At 45.0% G+C, this 17,046-nt stretch overlaps 1 protein-coding gene across 4 annotated transcripts in view; it reads right to left on the bottom strand.

Moving 5' to 3' along the window:
• The window catches only part of LOC140457988 (SLIT-ROBO Rho GTPase-activating protein 1-like), a 289,838-nt gene that overhangs the window by 172,955 nt on the left and 99,837 nt on the right, over window positions 1-17,046 (bottom strand). The window contains exon 1 of one of the 4 annotated variants that reach the window (XM_072551899.1): window positions 5,709-5,729. The exons of the other annotated variants lie outside the window; for them this stretch is intronic. The gene's annotated coding sequence lies outside the window, so the exon portion shown is untranslated. Of the gene's footprint in view, window positions 1-5,708; window positions 5,730-17,046 lie in introns of those variants that run through there. 4 annotated transcript variants of the gene reach the window in all.

Here is a 17,046-nt window from a genome sequence, read left to right on the forward strand (position 1 = left end):
ACAGTCACAAAGATGTGCAGGTCAGGTGAATTGGTCATGCTAAATTGCCCGTAGAGTTAGATGCATTAGTTAGGGGTAGTGGGTCCAGGAGGGTTACTCTTCGGAGGGTCAGCGTGAACTAGTTGAGCTGAAGGGCCTGTTTCCACACTGTAGGGAAGCTACATTATATTAAGAACAGACATCAACAAAAGGAAAATAAATCTTGGAGCAGGACATGAACCTAAATATGCAGTACCTGACTCAGAGGTTAGTGTGACCCAGTGAACTGTGTCATGTAACCAAAAGAGCTAAATTAATAATTTTGCTTTCAGTAAGTCTTTAAATAGGTCGATTCGCCTCAGTAAGGACAGAATAGACCGGGTGTAAAATTTCCTCATGATTTTGTTGACATGTTCAGTCTTAAAAATAAAACTGGGCAACTCGTACAGCAGGATGAATTGCAGTGCTACCCAGGAAGCCCGATGCCCATCATTCACCACCCTTCATCACAGCTTGTATCAGCATTAAGATAAATCACTTTCTGAAAACAGAGTTCACTATGCCTTCCCCAATGAACTCCACTGTGTTTGTGTGTGTAAGCATATATCTCAGATTTGTTGAGGTCTCAATACACATCAGGATATAGATAACACACATCAGAGTCCTTCAGCTTCAACTTTTGAGTTTATTTCACATGTAACATCATCAAGCTAAGGAGAGGGGGTTTGCTCTCTCTCCATGGATGCTGCCTGACCCACTGTGATCTCCAGCATTTGTTGTTTTCACAGGGAGGGAAAGGATGCTGGAGTAGAAAGATTTAAAAGGCATCTGGATGGGTATATGAATAGGAAATGTTTAGAGGGATATGGGCCAAGTGCTGACAATTGGCACAACATTAGGTTAGGATATCTAGTCAGCAAGGAGGAGTTGGACCAAAGGGTCTGTTTCTGAACTGTACATCTGCTGTACACCTCTATGACTCTATGTCACAGCCAATGAAAACCAGCAGCTAGATCATGCATATCAGGCTCTGACACATTGCAATACAAAAGCAAGTGGTTAATCTGCTTCCGTGACTGAAGTGTAAACATTGGCCGGGAAACCTTGCAGAAATCCTCTGCTCTTCGTCAAAACAGTCACCACAAGATTCTTTCCATCCACTCGGCACAAGGGCTTTGCTTTTGTACCACCACCAAATGTCAGGGGCGGGGTACAGTGGAGAAGCATCAGGGAGTGACTGGAGAGGTGGGGCAGTTCAACAAAGGCAGGTTGGGGTCAGTGAGAAAGATGCAGCGAGGAGTTACGTTTTGGTGCATATTGACAGCAGCCATAATCTGATTAAAGTATCAGTAAATGCAAGGCATTCACCACATAACAATAGCTTCATAAATTTCCCACTGATGAATCATTATTGCGGTCATGAATCACCATTAAACTAGCTCATGTATTGCCCAATATCAAATCCATAACAGGTACCAGCAACTGAAATACTGCAAATCCTTCCACAGCAAAAGATTAAATCACAGCGCTTTTACTCACGAACAAAAGACTTGGAAGAATTAAAACCCTCTCATTCTTCTTAAAACCTCAGTATATTTCAGAATCATTGTGCTGGGTAGATTTTAAACCATCACCTCTTTTAAGAGGCTTAAGAACATGTGTATTGTTTACATGGTAAATGGCAGCAAGGGGTAGATCACCCAAATTAATAGCCATGAGTCAATCTGCAAGTCACAATAACTGTGCTGCTTTTTTGGGAAACAAGTTTCAAGGTCTCTCTGTGGTTTATTGCTCAGTAGCTAACCACTTCCTCAACTTCCCTAAGTGGGCCTGTGGTTTGTTTGATGTGGTGGTGTACAGAACAGATATAGGAGCCGTGGTCAAAGGGGGAGTTTGTTGGTCTCAACTGTGCAAAGGACGAGGTGCTAAAATTGGAGGATCTCTGGCTGTGGAATCTAAGGGTATAAATAATTCAATCAAGGCAGCTTACCTCTTTAAAGATCAACACTGTTTGCAACACTGGGTATGCCTTTGGGGTGTTATGGGTGTAGAAGCTCGGACATGGGGCCCAATGTTGAACAACTCGGTCAAAGAGCTGGTACAGGCCAAATAGCCTGCCCCAGAACCAGTTTTGAAGCCTCACGTCAACTGACACATAACGTTTTGGACTCAAACTCAATCTAATCAATTGACAGTCAGAACTGGGCACATTATCAAAGAGGATCCACACACTGTGAACAGTTCTCTTCACTTATGGGGACAACAGTATCTTCACCCAATCAGACGTTGGACATATAAAATCCAGAATGACACTCCAGTGCAGTGCCAGGGAGTATAATACTGGGGGACTGCTCCATTGTCAGAGGTGCCATTTTTCATATGAGATTTTAAACCAATGCCCCAACTGTGTTCTCAGTTCAATGTAAACGTTCCAACTTCAACAGAGGAGCTGGAGAATTGAATATAATCCCCACACTGAGGAAACAGGCCATTTGGCCCAACAAATCCACACTGACTGTCTGAAGAATATCCCACCCAGACCCATCCCCCACCCCTATTAAATGTAACCCTGCATTTCCCATGGCTAATGCACCTAACCTGCACATCCCTGAACACTATGAGCAATTTAGCATGGCCAATCCACCCTAACCTGCACATCTTTGCATTGTGGGAGGAAACTGGAGCACCAGGAGCAAACCCGCACAGACACAGAGAGAATGTGCAAACTCTATACAGTCAGTCAGTCGCTCATGGCTGGAATCAAACACAGGTCCCTGGCGCTGTGAGGCAGCTGTCCTAACCACTGAGCCATGGTGCCAACCCCCCCCCAATGAGAATTAGCCCTATGTTGTGGTCAATCAAGCCAATATCAATCACATCACTGGGCGGCATGGTGGCCCAGTGATTAGCACTGCTGCCTCACAGCACCAGGGTCCCAAGTTCGATTCCAGCCTTGGGAGACTGTATGGAGTTTGTATGGGTTTCCTCTGGGTGCTCCGTTTTCCTCCCACAGTCCAAAGATGTGCAGGTCAGGTGAATTGGCCATGCTAAATTGCCTATGGTGTTAGGTGCTTTAGTCAGACAGGGGTGGGTTACTCTTCAGAGGGTCGGTGTGGATTGGTTGAGCCGAAGGGCCTGTTTCCACACTGTGGGGAATCTAATCTAAAAACAGGTCAGGCATCGTACTCTTCTGTGGGACCCTGTGCCCAAATTGCCTGCTGTGTTTGCCCAAATTACAACAGTGACTACATTTCAGAGCACTACGTGACATCAAGAGATGCTACATAAATGCAAGCCTTTCTCCTAGCTAACATTATTCCACCCGAGGCATCTTGGATTCTCATTCTGGAGTAGGTAAACTAGATAAACAACTCTGGAAAGGACTAAAACAAAGAACTGCAGATGATGGAAACAGAAACAGCTGGAGAAACTCAGCAGGTCTGGCAGTATCTGTGGAGAGAAAGGACAGTCGATGTTTTGAGTCCAGTGACCCTTCTTCAGAAGAAGGTTAACTCTGTTTTCCTCTCCCCAGATGCTGCCAGACGATAAGACATAGGAGCAGCAATTAGGCCATTCAGCCCATCGAGTCTGCTCCGCCATTCAAATCATGGCGGATAAGTTTTTCAACCCTGTTCTCCCACTTTCTCCCCATAACCCTTGATCCCCCTGACAATTAAGAACCTATCTATCTCAGGTCTTAAATATACTCAATGACCTGGCCTCCACAGCCTTGAATTCCATAGATTCATCACTCTCTGGCTGTAGAAGATTTTCCTTATCTCTGCTCTGAATTCAGACCTGCTGAACTTCTCCAGCAATTTCGGTTTTCATTTCAGCAATAAAAAGTGATTGATCATTGTTGCATAAACAGACTAGCCTGCTTGTTTAGTACTGAATTGAAATTCCACACACAGCAATATATTAAACAGTCCCATGAATAATGTTGTAGGATTTCTGACGTCCAATATCTTCATGTAATCTCTCACTGGTGCAAAAACCTTAGCAGAGATATTACCATGAACTTTACTCTCTTCTACACCAAATCTATTTTTCCATTTCATCAAACGCAGATAGACTTTCTGCTCTGTACATTTAAATAGGCCACGTTAAAAATACAGAGTTTTAAAAATAAATCTGTAGTGCCAAGGCAGCTTTCAGAAATATTTCATTACGAGCCAAGTGCACTTGATATAAAATGAATTATCCTGACAATATTCTCGGCTGTCCAACCCTTCACTTTAATTAAATTTCTCTATAGACTTGCTCCATCTTAATAAGAAAGGCTGAGATAAAAACACTAGCAGAAAGTGAGGACTGCAGATACTGGAGACCAGGGTTGAGAGTGTGGTGCTGGAAAAGCACAGCAGGTCAGGCAGCATCTGAGGAGCAGGAGAATTGACGTTTCGGGCATAAGCCCTTCAGCAGGAAGCCCATCCTGAATTCTCATTCTGGAGTAGTTAAACTGGACCAACAGTCCTGGAAGGGACGAAAACAAAGAACTGCCTGATGAAGGGTTTTTGCCCAAAACGTCGATTCTCCTGCTCCTTGGATGCTGCCTAACCTGTTGTGCTTTTCCAGCACCATTCTAATCTCCAGCATCTGCAGTATCCAACCCCACCTAAGAAATTAGACTGGACTGAGAAGATAACTTTCTTGACATATTTGTTTCAATATCCAATGTCTTCCTTGAATTGGATTTGAAGATTGCGTGTAAAGTAGAATTCTCATGTTGTAAGTATCTTTAATTACTATATATTCTATTAAATAGTATTTGAGACTATGTGATCCAGAATAGATGCTGACCACAAATACTCAAAGGTTGTATATTAGATTAGATTCCCTACAGTGTGGAAACAGGCCCTTCGGCCCAACCAGTCCACACCGATCCTCCGAAGAGTAACCCACCCAGACCCATTTCCCTCTGACTAATGCACCTAGCACTATGGGCAATTTAACATGGCCAATTCACATAACCTGCACATTTTGGACTGTGGGAGGAAACCGGAGCACCCGGAGGAAACCCACGCAGACACGGGGAGAATGTACAAACTCCACACAGACAGTCACCCAAGGCTGGAATCGAACCTAGGATCCTGGTACTGTGAGGCTGCAGTGCTAACCACTGAGCCACCTTGCTTTGTAGTCCCACACTTATTCCCTTAGGAGCCCACAAACATCTGAGAATCCAGATTAGGATTCTATGCACCATTATTGATTAACTAAGCCAAGACAGATGGAATCCTGTTGTGTTCTGAGTGACCTGTACTGTGGGGGGATTTGCAGATACCTGTACTGTGGGTATCTGCGCTGAAAATTCAGAGCAGATACCCAGTGCTCGGAAGGATCTTGGACAATGGGCGCCAACATCTCAGGGCATGCTCCATGGGCATCCCCACACCATGTCCAGGGACATTGGTATCCAACATGTGCCAAGCTTCTAAGAACACCCAACTCCGATCCACTTACAGGACACCTCTGCAGGACAATGCTGCCCCGATAACTCTCATTGTAACGCTGCAGCAAGGAGACGGTGTGCTCAGGGTGACACACCCAGCTCAGGGAATGGGCCACGCTGTATCTCCAGGCTCTTCACTCACTGTCACAGCGCTCACTCACTCTGAGCCTACCTGGACGCTCACAGCCTCCTGCCTTGCATTATCTTTATGCACTTTGCCCTCTCAGCCAGAGACACCAGGATCACAGTACTTCTGACTTGCTTTGCCACTTACCAGGTCAGGAACCTTATCAGAGTTGTCAGCAGATCTCAGTCAAGTCAATGGGGTTAGCTCGTGCTCAGGAGCTCCCAAGACAATAAGTCAGGGGCAGGCTCCGATATCAGTCCAGGGGCTCGGTCACAGCCACTCAGTCGTCAGGATCCTCTCCTTGTAAGGAGCAAGAAGCCAAATGGTGGCCAGGCCACGACCCATCTTGCCTCTTTCTGCCATACTGTGGGTTGTTTCTATCCTGGAGTGAGAGACAGGCAGGTATTCAGGGAGATGGAAGTGGGTGGTATGGCTGTTACTGCTGATGCGGGTGGGGAGGTGTCCCAAGTGAGTGCGTAGGCAGCACAGAGGGGATGGAGGGTTAGTCGTACAGGGAGCTGGGGTGGATGAGAGTGAGCGAGTGAAGGCACTGTAGGCAGCAGTGAGAGTGGCAGATATGAGCCTTGGTGGGAGGCAGGTAAGGTGTCAAGGAGAAAGTGGCTGTGAGGTATCAATGAGAGATGACGGTGGATCGTACACAGATGATCCCCCAGAGCTGGCAGAGTAGACAACTAATAAAGAGAATTTGGTAAGATAGGCCACGTGGCAAGGATCCCTCCAAGAAACTCAACACATCTCACACTTAGTAAAAAAAAAAGTAAGATTCAGCCTGTTATTTAACACTAAGTTTCTTTAACAATCTGAATTCTCTTGAGATTTTAGGCTGACATCAGGTTTGACTGGATAGGTTCATCTTGCCAGGGTAACATAGTAGAATCATTAACAATTTGATTTTGATGTTTAACCTCCTGAATTTAGCGTTCAGCTTTTGATTATGAGACTTGATATCTAACCAATTTGTGCTCCCTGCATTTGATCGTTTAAAGTCAGGGTGTGGGTTTGGAGCAAAGCAAAGAGAAATAACAGAAGCTTTTGGAGGCTGAGCTGTAAACGTGACTACAGAATCCTTTAATATGTTTGTAAGTAAACCTGTCTCCCACTTAGAAACTAGATTCACCTCTGCAGTGCTTTGATATAAAATACAGTAGCGCCTCGACTTACAAACTTAATCCGTTCCGGGACCTGGTTCGCGAACCGAAAAGTTCACGAACGGAATCAATTTTTCCCATTGTTCAGATAGCGTAAGAATGCTTGGCTGTAGCACGAACGGTGTTCACAGCGCACGCGCCAAAGACGAACTGAATGAGTTCATGCGGGGCCCCGAGAGCTTTTGCATTCAACAAGCGCGTAGCAAAGCAGAATAATGAAACCACGTGGTCGCACACGGGCTTTTTGCGTTCGTATCTTTGTTCGTATCTTGAATTTCACACATATGTTGAAGCAAAAGTTTACGTACAATCCTGTTTTAAACCAATTTGGTCGTGAACAGGGTCGTTCGTATGTCAAGGTGCTACTGCATAGAGTAATGAGAGGATAGGAGCAGAATGGATGGAAATACAGGGATTACGCCCAGTGAATAAAAAGGCCCAGAACAGAGAAGACAGAAATAGAAGATTCAGTGCAAGTGATTTACAAACAAGTATAGACTTTGGCTTGTCGCATATAGCTGGTTGAGTGGCGAGTTGGGTTAGTAGCTCACAAAGAAATGGATGGGAACAGGGGTTCGGGATAAAAGAAAGCAAAGAGAGTTTTCAAAGAATGATGGGACAAGGCAAAGGGATGGACATAGAAACAGAAGAAGAATGAGAGGCAGGTAGCAGGGAGGGGAAGGAGTCACAGAAAACGTGGCAAAGCTTTCCTTGATCTTCAATAAATTGCCAGTGACAGTGTGTTCCCCTTCCCGCTATTCTGTAAATGAGATAATCGAAAATCGAAGCAGAGTAGGCCATTCAGCCCCTCGAGTCTGTTCCACCCATTCAATATGATCATGGCTGGTCATTCAACTCAGCAACCGGTTCCAGCTCTCCCCACTTACTCTTTATCCCCCAAGCCTTAAGCCTGAAAATCTAACTCCTTCATGGAAACACTCAAAGCATTGGCCTCAACCACTTTCAGTCGCAGAGAATTTCTGCAGGCTCACAGCTCCGAGAGTGAAAAAAATCTCTCTTTACCTCAATCCTAAATGGCTTACTGCATACCCTTAGACATTAATCCCTGGTTCTGAACACTGAGAATATCCTTTCTGCATTATATCTCATGATTAGATTAGATTACTTACAGTTTGGAAACAGGCCCTTCAGCCCAACAAGTCCACACCAACCCTCCGAAGAGCTACCCACCCAGACCCATTCCCCTACATTTACCCCTTCACCTATCACTACGGGCAATTTAACACGGCCAATTCACCTAACCTGTACATTTCTGGACTGTGGGAGGAAACTGGAGCACCCGGAGGAAACCCACACAGACACGGGGAGAATGTGCAAACTTCACACAGACAGTTGCCTGAGGCGGGAATTGAACCTGGGTCTCTGGCGCTGTGAGGCAATAGTGCTAACCACTGTGCCACCCAAAATGGTTGGGAAAAGAGTGCTATATTTTAACGTGGTGCCACCACTTAAGAAAATTGCTTAGGAAAAGTTGGGGAACTATAAACCTGTGAGCCTGACATCAGTGGTGGGCAAATTGTTGAAGGGGACCCTGAGAGACAGGATTTACATGTGTTTGGAAAGGCAAGGACTGATTAGGGATAATCAGCATGGCTTTGTGCGCAAGAAATCATGTGTCACAACATTGAGTTTTGTGAAGAAATAACAAAGAGGATTGATGAGGGCAGAAGTGATGGATGTGATCTATATGGACTTCAGTAAGGCATTCAATGAGGTTGCCCATGGGAGACTGGTTTGCAAGCTTAGATCTCATGGAATCCAGGGAGAACTAGCTCGAAGATAGAAGACAGAGGGTGGTGGTGAAGGATTGCCTTTCAGACTGGAGGCCTGTGACCATTAGGGTGCCAGAAGGTTCAATGCTGGGTCCACTAATTTTCATCATTTATATAAATAATTTGGATGTAAACACAGGAGGTATCATTAGTGCGTTTGTAGATGACATCAAAACTGGACAGTGAAGAATGTTACTTCAGAGTTCAACTAGTTCTTGATCAGACAGGCCAATGGGTTCAGGAGTGACAGATGGAATTTAATTTCGACAAATGTGAGGTGCTGCATTTTGGAAAGGCAAATCAGGACAGGATGTTCACACTTAATGGTAAGGTCCTGAACAAGGAATGCAGGTTCATAGCTCCTTGAAAGTGGAGTTGCAGGTAGATAGAATAGTGAAGAAGGCATTTAGTATGCTTGCTTTTATATGTCAGAGTATTGGGTACAAGAGTTGGGATGTCATGTTGCAGCTGTACAGGACTTTGGTTAGGCCACTTCTGGAATATTGTGTGCAATTCTGGTCTCCCTCCTGTTGGAAGGATGACATTGTGAAATTTGAAAGGGTTCAGAACAGATTTGCAAGAATGCTGCGAGGGTTGGAGGATTTGAGCTACAGGGAGAGGTTGAACAGGCTGGGGCTGTTTTCCCTGGAGCGTTGGGGGCTGAAGGGTGATCCTGTAGAGATTTATAAAATCATGAGGGGCATGGATTGGGTAAATAGGTAAAGTCATTTTCCTGGGGGGTGGCGAGTCCAAAACTAGAGGGTATAGGTTTAAGGTGAGAGGGGAAAGATTTAAAAGGGACCTGAAGAGCACACATTTCCATGCAGAGGATGGTGCGTGTATGGAATGAGCTGCCAGTGGAAGCAGTGGAGGCTGGTACAATTACAACATTTAAAAGACATCTGGATGGGTATATGATTAGGAAGAGTTTAGAGGGATATGGGCCAAGTGCTGACAAATGGAACTAGATTTAAGAAAGAGTTGGATAGAGCTCTCAAAGATGGTGGAATCAAGGGTTATGGAGATAAGGCAGGAAGAGGATCCTGATTAGGAATGATCAGCAATGATCATATTGAATGGCAGTGCAGGCTCGAAGGGTTGAATGGCCTACTCCTGCACCTATTGTCTATTTATTTAGGATATCTGGTTGGCATGGGTGCGATGCACCGAAGAGTCTGTTTCCGAACTGTACATCTCTATGACGCTTTCTCTTGTTTCTCCAGGGGCTTTACATTAACATCGAATGGTTCTACTCCAAATATCTAAGGTAATGGGAACCTCTTTTTAAAATCAGGCACGGGCACTTTGCAAGTGGTGTACACTAGCTAATTTTCTCTAAAATGTGTAACAGGGAAAGGGGTTGAAAACATGGTCACAGTTATTTCGATTTCCTTTCTCACATCATTTATAATTGAAAAACAGGAAGCGTGATCCCAGATGGATTCCAGCCGGCAGTGTGCTAAATATATTTTAGCCACGACGTTCAGTAATTCTATTCTACGTTTCCACTTCCTTCCGTGTCTCAAATTGCAGCAGCAACAAACCCTTTGATCTTTCCCGGCGATGAGACGTTCTGAAGTGTTGGAGGGCCCTGGAAGTGAGGCCTATAGGTCAAAATGTGATTCCACAGCAGCACGTAAGGTCCAAAACAAACACGTGACACTGCCTGGAAACACGAGCAACATGTTTGGAGACAGATGTTGGGGGAGCTAGAGAGAGAGAAAAAAAAACAGATTGAGGGGGGAATGGATGAGCTCGAGAGGGAGAGGAGTGTCGAGACAGAGAAGGGTGTTGAAAGGTTTAAGCAAGGAACGACAGAACTAAGGTCTAAGTAACTCCAGCTGGGCCTACTCATCTCCTGTCAATCCTGTCACCAGATCAGGTAAGTCACAGACTCTGCACAGAGACGACTGTACCTATCACCATGGCAACAGTGGCTGGGAAATGAAATTAGGCTCCAGACATTGACACACAGCAACGTTCCATACACTACACCCAAACCAAATAAAAACTCATCACTTTGACCTTGGGAAGATATTGATCACATGCAACAATAGCTCCTAAAATTTACAATTAACACATGGGAAGATGTAAGTGTTCACACTCAAACAATAGCAGCAAATCAGTATCACTGCAGAAGGGAATGTTACCCCACAGCTGAGATAAAATGTGCAGCCTACAAGAAACCAAGGACAGATCTAACTGAACTGATTCAATGGAATATTGTATTGGTTCGCCAAACACAAAGTTGCTCTACAGAATTACACTAAGTGAAACCTGTAATCCAAACAAAAGATCACTCAAACACTTGGAAGTGAACAACAGCAGGATTTCAATTTCATTGACAAATATGTGATTAAACCACAACTGCCCGAGATCTCTGCTCCTGGTTTCCTTTGCACTAGCCGAATTTCATCCCTCTGCCTTCCGAAACCAGCCATTCCACACTAAATCTCTCCACCTCTCTCTCTCTCCTGTTCTTTAAAATCATTCGCCCCAACGTTTCCTTCAGCAGCTCATTTTTGTCATCCATCACATTCATGCGAAGCACGCTTAAAATAAATTCATGCTCCAAAAGGCACTGTATGGTTCTGAGCATCTTTCAGTTAGTCGGAGGTATACTGTCCATCTGTGACCTCAAACAATGAGTCAAAAAGGGTTTACGAGAGGAGAACAGGGAGAGAGGAGGAGGGAGGAGAAATGGAGGGGGAGGAAAAGGAGGATGGAACAAAGGCTGTGATACGGGGAGGAGAAAGTGAGAACTGCAGATGCAGGAGATCAGAGTCACAAAGTGTGGCGCTGGAAAGGCACAGCCAGGCAGGCATTCCTGATGAAGGCCTTACGCCTGAACGTCGACTCTCCTGCTCCTCAGATGCTGCCTGAGCTGCTGTGCTTTTCCAGCACCACACTTTTTGACTGTGAAATGGGGGATGGGGAAGAGAGGAGAGGAGGGGGTTGGGGAAGAGGAGAGGAGGGGGTTGGGGAAGAGAAGGGGGAAATGGAGGAGTGAAAAGAAGGAGGGAGGAAAAGAGTAGAGGTGGGATAGGGAGGGGAGAGGAGGATAGGGAGGGGAGAGGAGGGGAGGGAAGGGAAGAAGGGGTGATATGGAGGATTTGGGGAGGAGGAGTGGGAAGGGGAGGGAAGGGGAGGGGGATGAGTGGAAGAAGAGGAGGAAAGGTGGAAATGGGGGAGGAGAGGGGAATGTGAACAGGGGATAATCATTAAATCTAAAAGGAACTAGCTACTCATTTGTAGTTTGACTGGAGCCTCTCCCTATATGTGGGGTCATGTCTAGGAGATATCTGGAGTTTGGCCTTTCCCCAGCACCGTCACAGGAAGAGTTGATCAATGGGCTACAACTGGAGGAGCCCCCTCAACAGGGATAACCTCACAGCGGGACCAACATTTATTAAGTTCAAATCTCTTCAGGGATACCTCAAGATGGAAATGGCTTCACATTCCCCTCCTCCATGGCTAGCCACTATCCTTATAGGGCTCCTGGTCCTCTGAACTAGGCCCACTGTGCTCCCTATTACCCCTCCACCCCTCCCCTCCTTCCAGTAAACCCCAAGGCGGTCTCCTTGGCCACCTGCAATTAGGGATTGGCAATAAATGCTGCCCCATGAATGAATTTTAAAAACCCACCATTTTCCTAAGCTGTGCCAATAATGAAAAATATTCATTAATTCAATAGCGCTTTACTTCATTCTGATTTTTGTTTTATTACAAATATATAGTCTCTCATACATTCTCAGAGCGGCAAGTGAGGAATGAGAAAGACAGAAAAAGAGAGAGACTGACAGACAGAAAAAAGGAGAGCGTGAGGCAGGAGAAGGGAGAGGGGCAGAAAAAGAGAGAGGAACAGGAGAGGGGTTAGGGGTACCGTAAATAATTTTCAATTCAGGAACCCAGAAATAAAGTCAAAGAAGTGAAAATCCACTGGCCTAGGGGGAAAAATATCCTGCTTGTGGCACTTCCTGAATTAAGCCTGTAGCACAAACAGAAGCAATGTTAATTTCATTAGAGGAATTATTGGTGATTATTTTAATTCTAATGAAACCTTATCTTCAGATTAGCCACAGCACATGGGCTCTGCACTATACTACATACAGTAATCCTTGATCACAGTCAGGGGAAAAACATGTTGCTCGTTCAATAATACATCATTTAATTTCTTTGCATGGATTCTAATCTATTTAAAACATATTTTACATTTTTACATTTTTTTTTAGAAAGGAATTCTCAATAGGGACTGATGGTGACGAACAATAGCTAATTTGGTGTTTTATTTACCGAGTACTGAAACCATGTGATACACAGCTACCTGAGCAATTAAATCATCTGTATTTTTGGAAATTTGTAATGAAGTTTTAATTAGCTCAGCTGTCAAACAGAGATCTGAAAGTTTTAATTAAAACTGGTCAGCCAATGTCTCCACTGATCCTACGGGTCTTAATCCTGAGCTAAACTCAACCTATGGCCCTCGATCACTCACTCACACACGTCCACACTTTTTTTTAAAAATCAACCTTCCAGAGATATTAGATTAGATTCCCTACAGTGTGGAAACAGACCCTTCAGCCCAACCAGTCTACACCGATCCTACAAAGAATAGCCCACCCAGACCCATTTCCCTCTGACTATTACACCTAACCTACAAATCCCTGAACAGTACAGGCAATTTACCATGGCCAATTCACCTGACCTTTACACCTTTGGACTGTGGGAGGAAACCGGAGCACCCGGAGGAAACCCACGCAGACACGGGGAGAATGTGCAAACTCCACACAGACAGATGCCCGAGGCTGGAATCAAACTTGAGACCCTGGTGCTGTGAGGCAGCAGTGCTAACCACTGATCCACCGTGCCGCCCCAATATTATTGCACACCTCTGGAGCACATGGGACTTGAATTTGGGTCTCCTGGCTCAGAGGTACTGTCATTACCACTGTCCTACAAGACCCCCTTCCTGAACTCCTGTAGGTCTGGAGGAGGTGGGGCTTGAAAATGGGTCTCACAGCTCAGAGGCAGAGACATTACCATAGTGTCCCCAATGCCAAAATCTTGCACAATTCAGTTTTAATTTGCTTTCACCTGGTGTTACAGGAATAGTGAGATTACATAACAGGAGTAAAAACAATGACTGCAGATGCTGAAAACCAAATACTGGATTAGTGGTGCTGGAAGAGCACAGCAGTTCAGGCAGCATCCAACGAGCAGCTTTTGCCCGAAACATCGATTTCGCTGCTCGTTGGATGCTGCCTGAACTGCTGTGCTCTTCCAGCACCACTAATCCAGTACATAACAGGAGTATCTAACCCAGCCAGAATCAATTCGTAATATTGTGAGTAGGCACAATTTTGGATATTTTAATATGCAAATCAGTGCCTATGTACCAATGGGAGGCATTGACATAGTGTTACTGTCACTAATGTTGCTAGTCAAGAATCCCACCCACATAAATCTCCTGGGGACATCAGTGTGAATCCCACATTGTCAGATGGTTAAAATCTGAATTCAGTAAAATCTGAAATAAAGAGCTGGCCTAATCACAGAATCTTTTCAGTGTGGAAGCAGGCCATTCGGCCCACTGGGTTTACACCAGCCCTCGAAAGACCATCCTACCCAGACCCACCTCCATGATGTATCCCTGTAACCCTGAATTTCCTGTGGCTAACCCATTTAGCCTGCACATCTTTGGATTGCGGGAGGAAACCAGAGCACCCGGAGGAAGCCACATGGACCCGGGGTGAATATGCAAACTCTGCACAGACAGTCACCAGTGGGTGGAATCCAACCTGGGTCCCTTGTGCTGTGAGGCAGCCGTGCTAACCACTGACCAACCATACCATGTTGACTATGTAACGATTGTCAATTATTGTAAAACCCCTTCTGGTTCACTAACGCTGTTCAGCGAAAGAAATCTGCCACCCTTACACAGTCTGGCCTACTTGTGACACCAGATCCACTGTAATGTGGCTGACTCTAACCTGCCATCTGGGCAATAAGGGGAGGGCAATTAAAGCTGGGCCTGGCCCTCATCTGACAAATGTTTTCTTTAAAACTGACCCCAAGATTTCAATTGGAACAGGTCTGAGCCTGTGCGAGGTAGGGACAGGCTCAAACAAATAATAGAGCCAAAAGATGTCAAATGAAGATGAAGCTGGAGATCCGATTGTGTTGGAAATTCAACAAATTCCCATCAAAATGGTCTCGCACACAGCTGGTCAAGAAGGCAGCTCACCACCACCTTCATAAGGGAACTAAGGGATGGACAATCAATGCTAGCCCAGTCAGGGACACTCACATCTCACAAATACATTAAAAGGTTGCACTTCTTTAAGTACAAACTCCCCCCCCCCCCCCAACTAAAATTTCCTATTGATACTGTCTTTATAAATGAGCTGTATTACACAAAGTAGCTTTTCAAAGGTTGTAGGGATCTCCTGTTCGCATTACCTCTCCAGTAAAGCAGTCACAAATCTTTAATTTCATTTTTTTCTGGACTTTGAGCCAATCTTTTCATTAAAATGCCATTAGTATTTAAGAGGAGATTATTTTCTTTGTGAAATCTTCAAAGTTTGGCCAGTTTGTGGCCATCAAATCATTGAGACGATTACATAAATAAAGGTCCTGGCAATATTTACTTAGAGATAAGCTACATATTTGCAAACAGTTTTAGTCAATTATTTGCTGAACTGAATCCAGGGGAGTAAATACATGATGCTGAAGTCTGCAGTTTTTCAAATGTCAAATTTGATTAAGAGGTCTGAGATTAAAGAAGGTGCACATCTATAAATAGAGCTTTCTTCAACTGGCTGATCATTGTCAATCAAAATGAAGAATATGATTAATGTGTTCAAAATGCTCACAAGAGTTGGGAGGAGGGATAAGGGGAAATTACGCTCAGAGTATAAGAGATGTTTGCGTGGGTTTCCTCCGGGTGCTCCAGTTTCCTCCCACAATCCAAAGATGTATAGGTTAGGTGAACTTGCCATGCTAAATTGCCCATAGTGTTAGGTGCATTAGTCAGGGATAAATATAGGACCGGGGAACGGGACTGGGTGGGTTACTCTTCAGGGGGCTGGTGTGGGCTTGTTGGGCTGAAGGACCTGTTTCCATACCGTAGGAAATCTAATCTGGTACAGCATGGAAACAGACCCTTCAGTACAACTCGTCCATGCCGACCAGATATCCTAACCTAATCTCATCCCATTTGCCAGCACTTGGCCCATATCCCTCTAAATCCTTCCTATTCGTATACTCATCCAGATGCCTTTTAAATGCTGTATTTGTACCAGCCTCCACCACCTCCTCCAGCAGCTCATTCCATACACACACCACCCTCTGTGCGAAAAAGTTGCCCCTTGGGTCCCTTTTATATCTTTCCCCTCTCATCCTAAACCTACGCCCTCTAGTTCTGGACTCTCCCACCCCAGGAAAAGACCTTGTCTATTTATCCTATCCATGCCCCTCATGATTTTATAAACCTCTATAATGTCACCCCTTAGACTATGATGATCCAGGGAAAACAGCCCCAGCCTGTTCAACCTCTCCCTATAGCTCAAATCCTCCAACCCTGGCAACATCCTTGTCAATGTTTTCTGAAACCTTTCAAGTTTCACAACATCCTTCCAATAGGAAGGAGACCAGAATTGCACGCAATATCCCAAAAGTAGCCTTTTTCCTCTGATCTTGGACATTAGTAATCAGTGCACAGAATCTTAGTGGACTTGATAGGGTAGATGTGGAAAGGTTTCTCCCCCTTGTGGGAGGGTCTAAGACCAGAGGGAATAATCTCAGAGTAAGGAGTCACACAGGAAGAATTTCTTCTCTCAGAGGGAAACGAATCCGTGGATTTTTTTAAAAAACTGCACAGGGCTACCAAGGTTGGGTCACAAAGTAAATTCAAGGCTGAAATGTTCACACATTTAATCAGGAAGAGAATCAAGGATTAAGAGAAAAATCCAGGAAAGCGGAGTTGTGGGTGATCAGATTAGTCATGGTCTCTTTGAATGGTGGAGCAGACTTGATGGGCTGAATGGCCTACTTCTGCTGCTGTGGTGCATAGACCATAAACGTAAAGCCAGGTCCCTCCGACAGGAACCAGGGAACACACCATCAGCGTCCTACAGTCGAGAGGAAGATAATAGACAATTCGTTTCTGATGGTCACGGTGATGTTGCAACCTTTGGCTGATAGCAGCAAAGACCAGTCCTCAAGGGCTAGACCTGCCACAGGTGTCACAGGAAGCTGCTAAATGATGTGGCGCATCCTTAGGTTTGGCATTGGTGCCTGCTGTAGGCACTACGGAGCGCCACACTGTGTGTGATGCTATTATTTCCACCTGTCCCAATCAGGGAGCTCCCAGATTTTAAAAAATGAACACTTATGGCCTTCAAGCCAGGCTTGTAAGGATCCTTGAAGCTCTGCATGTTGGTTTGGCCCAAGTAACTCATGACAGACTAGGTGCTTGGGTATTCAAACAGTTTCCACCCTGTGGATATGCTCAAACCAACGTGG

The sequence above is a fragment of the Chiloscyllium punctatum genome, chromosome 32, assembly GCF_047496795.1.
Source record: "Chiloscyllium punctatum isolate Juve2018m chromosome 32, sChiPun1.3, whole genome shotgun sequence".
In the NCBI taxonomy this organism is placed as follows: Eukaryota; Metazoa; Chordata; class Chondrichthyes; order Orectolobiformes; family Hemiscylliidae; genus Chiloscyllium; species Chiloscyllium punctatum.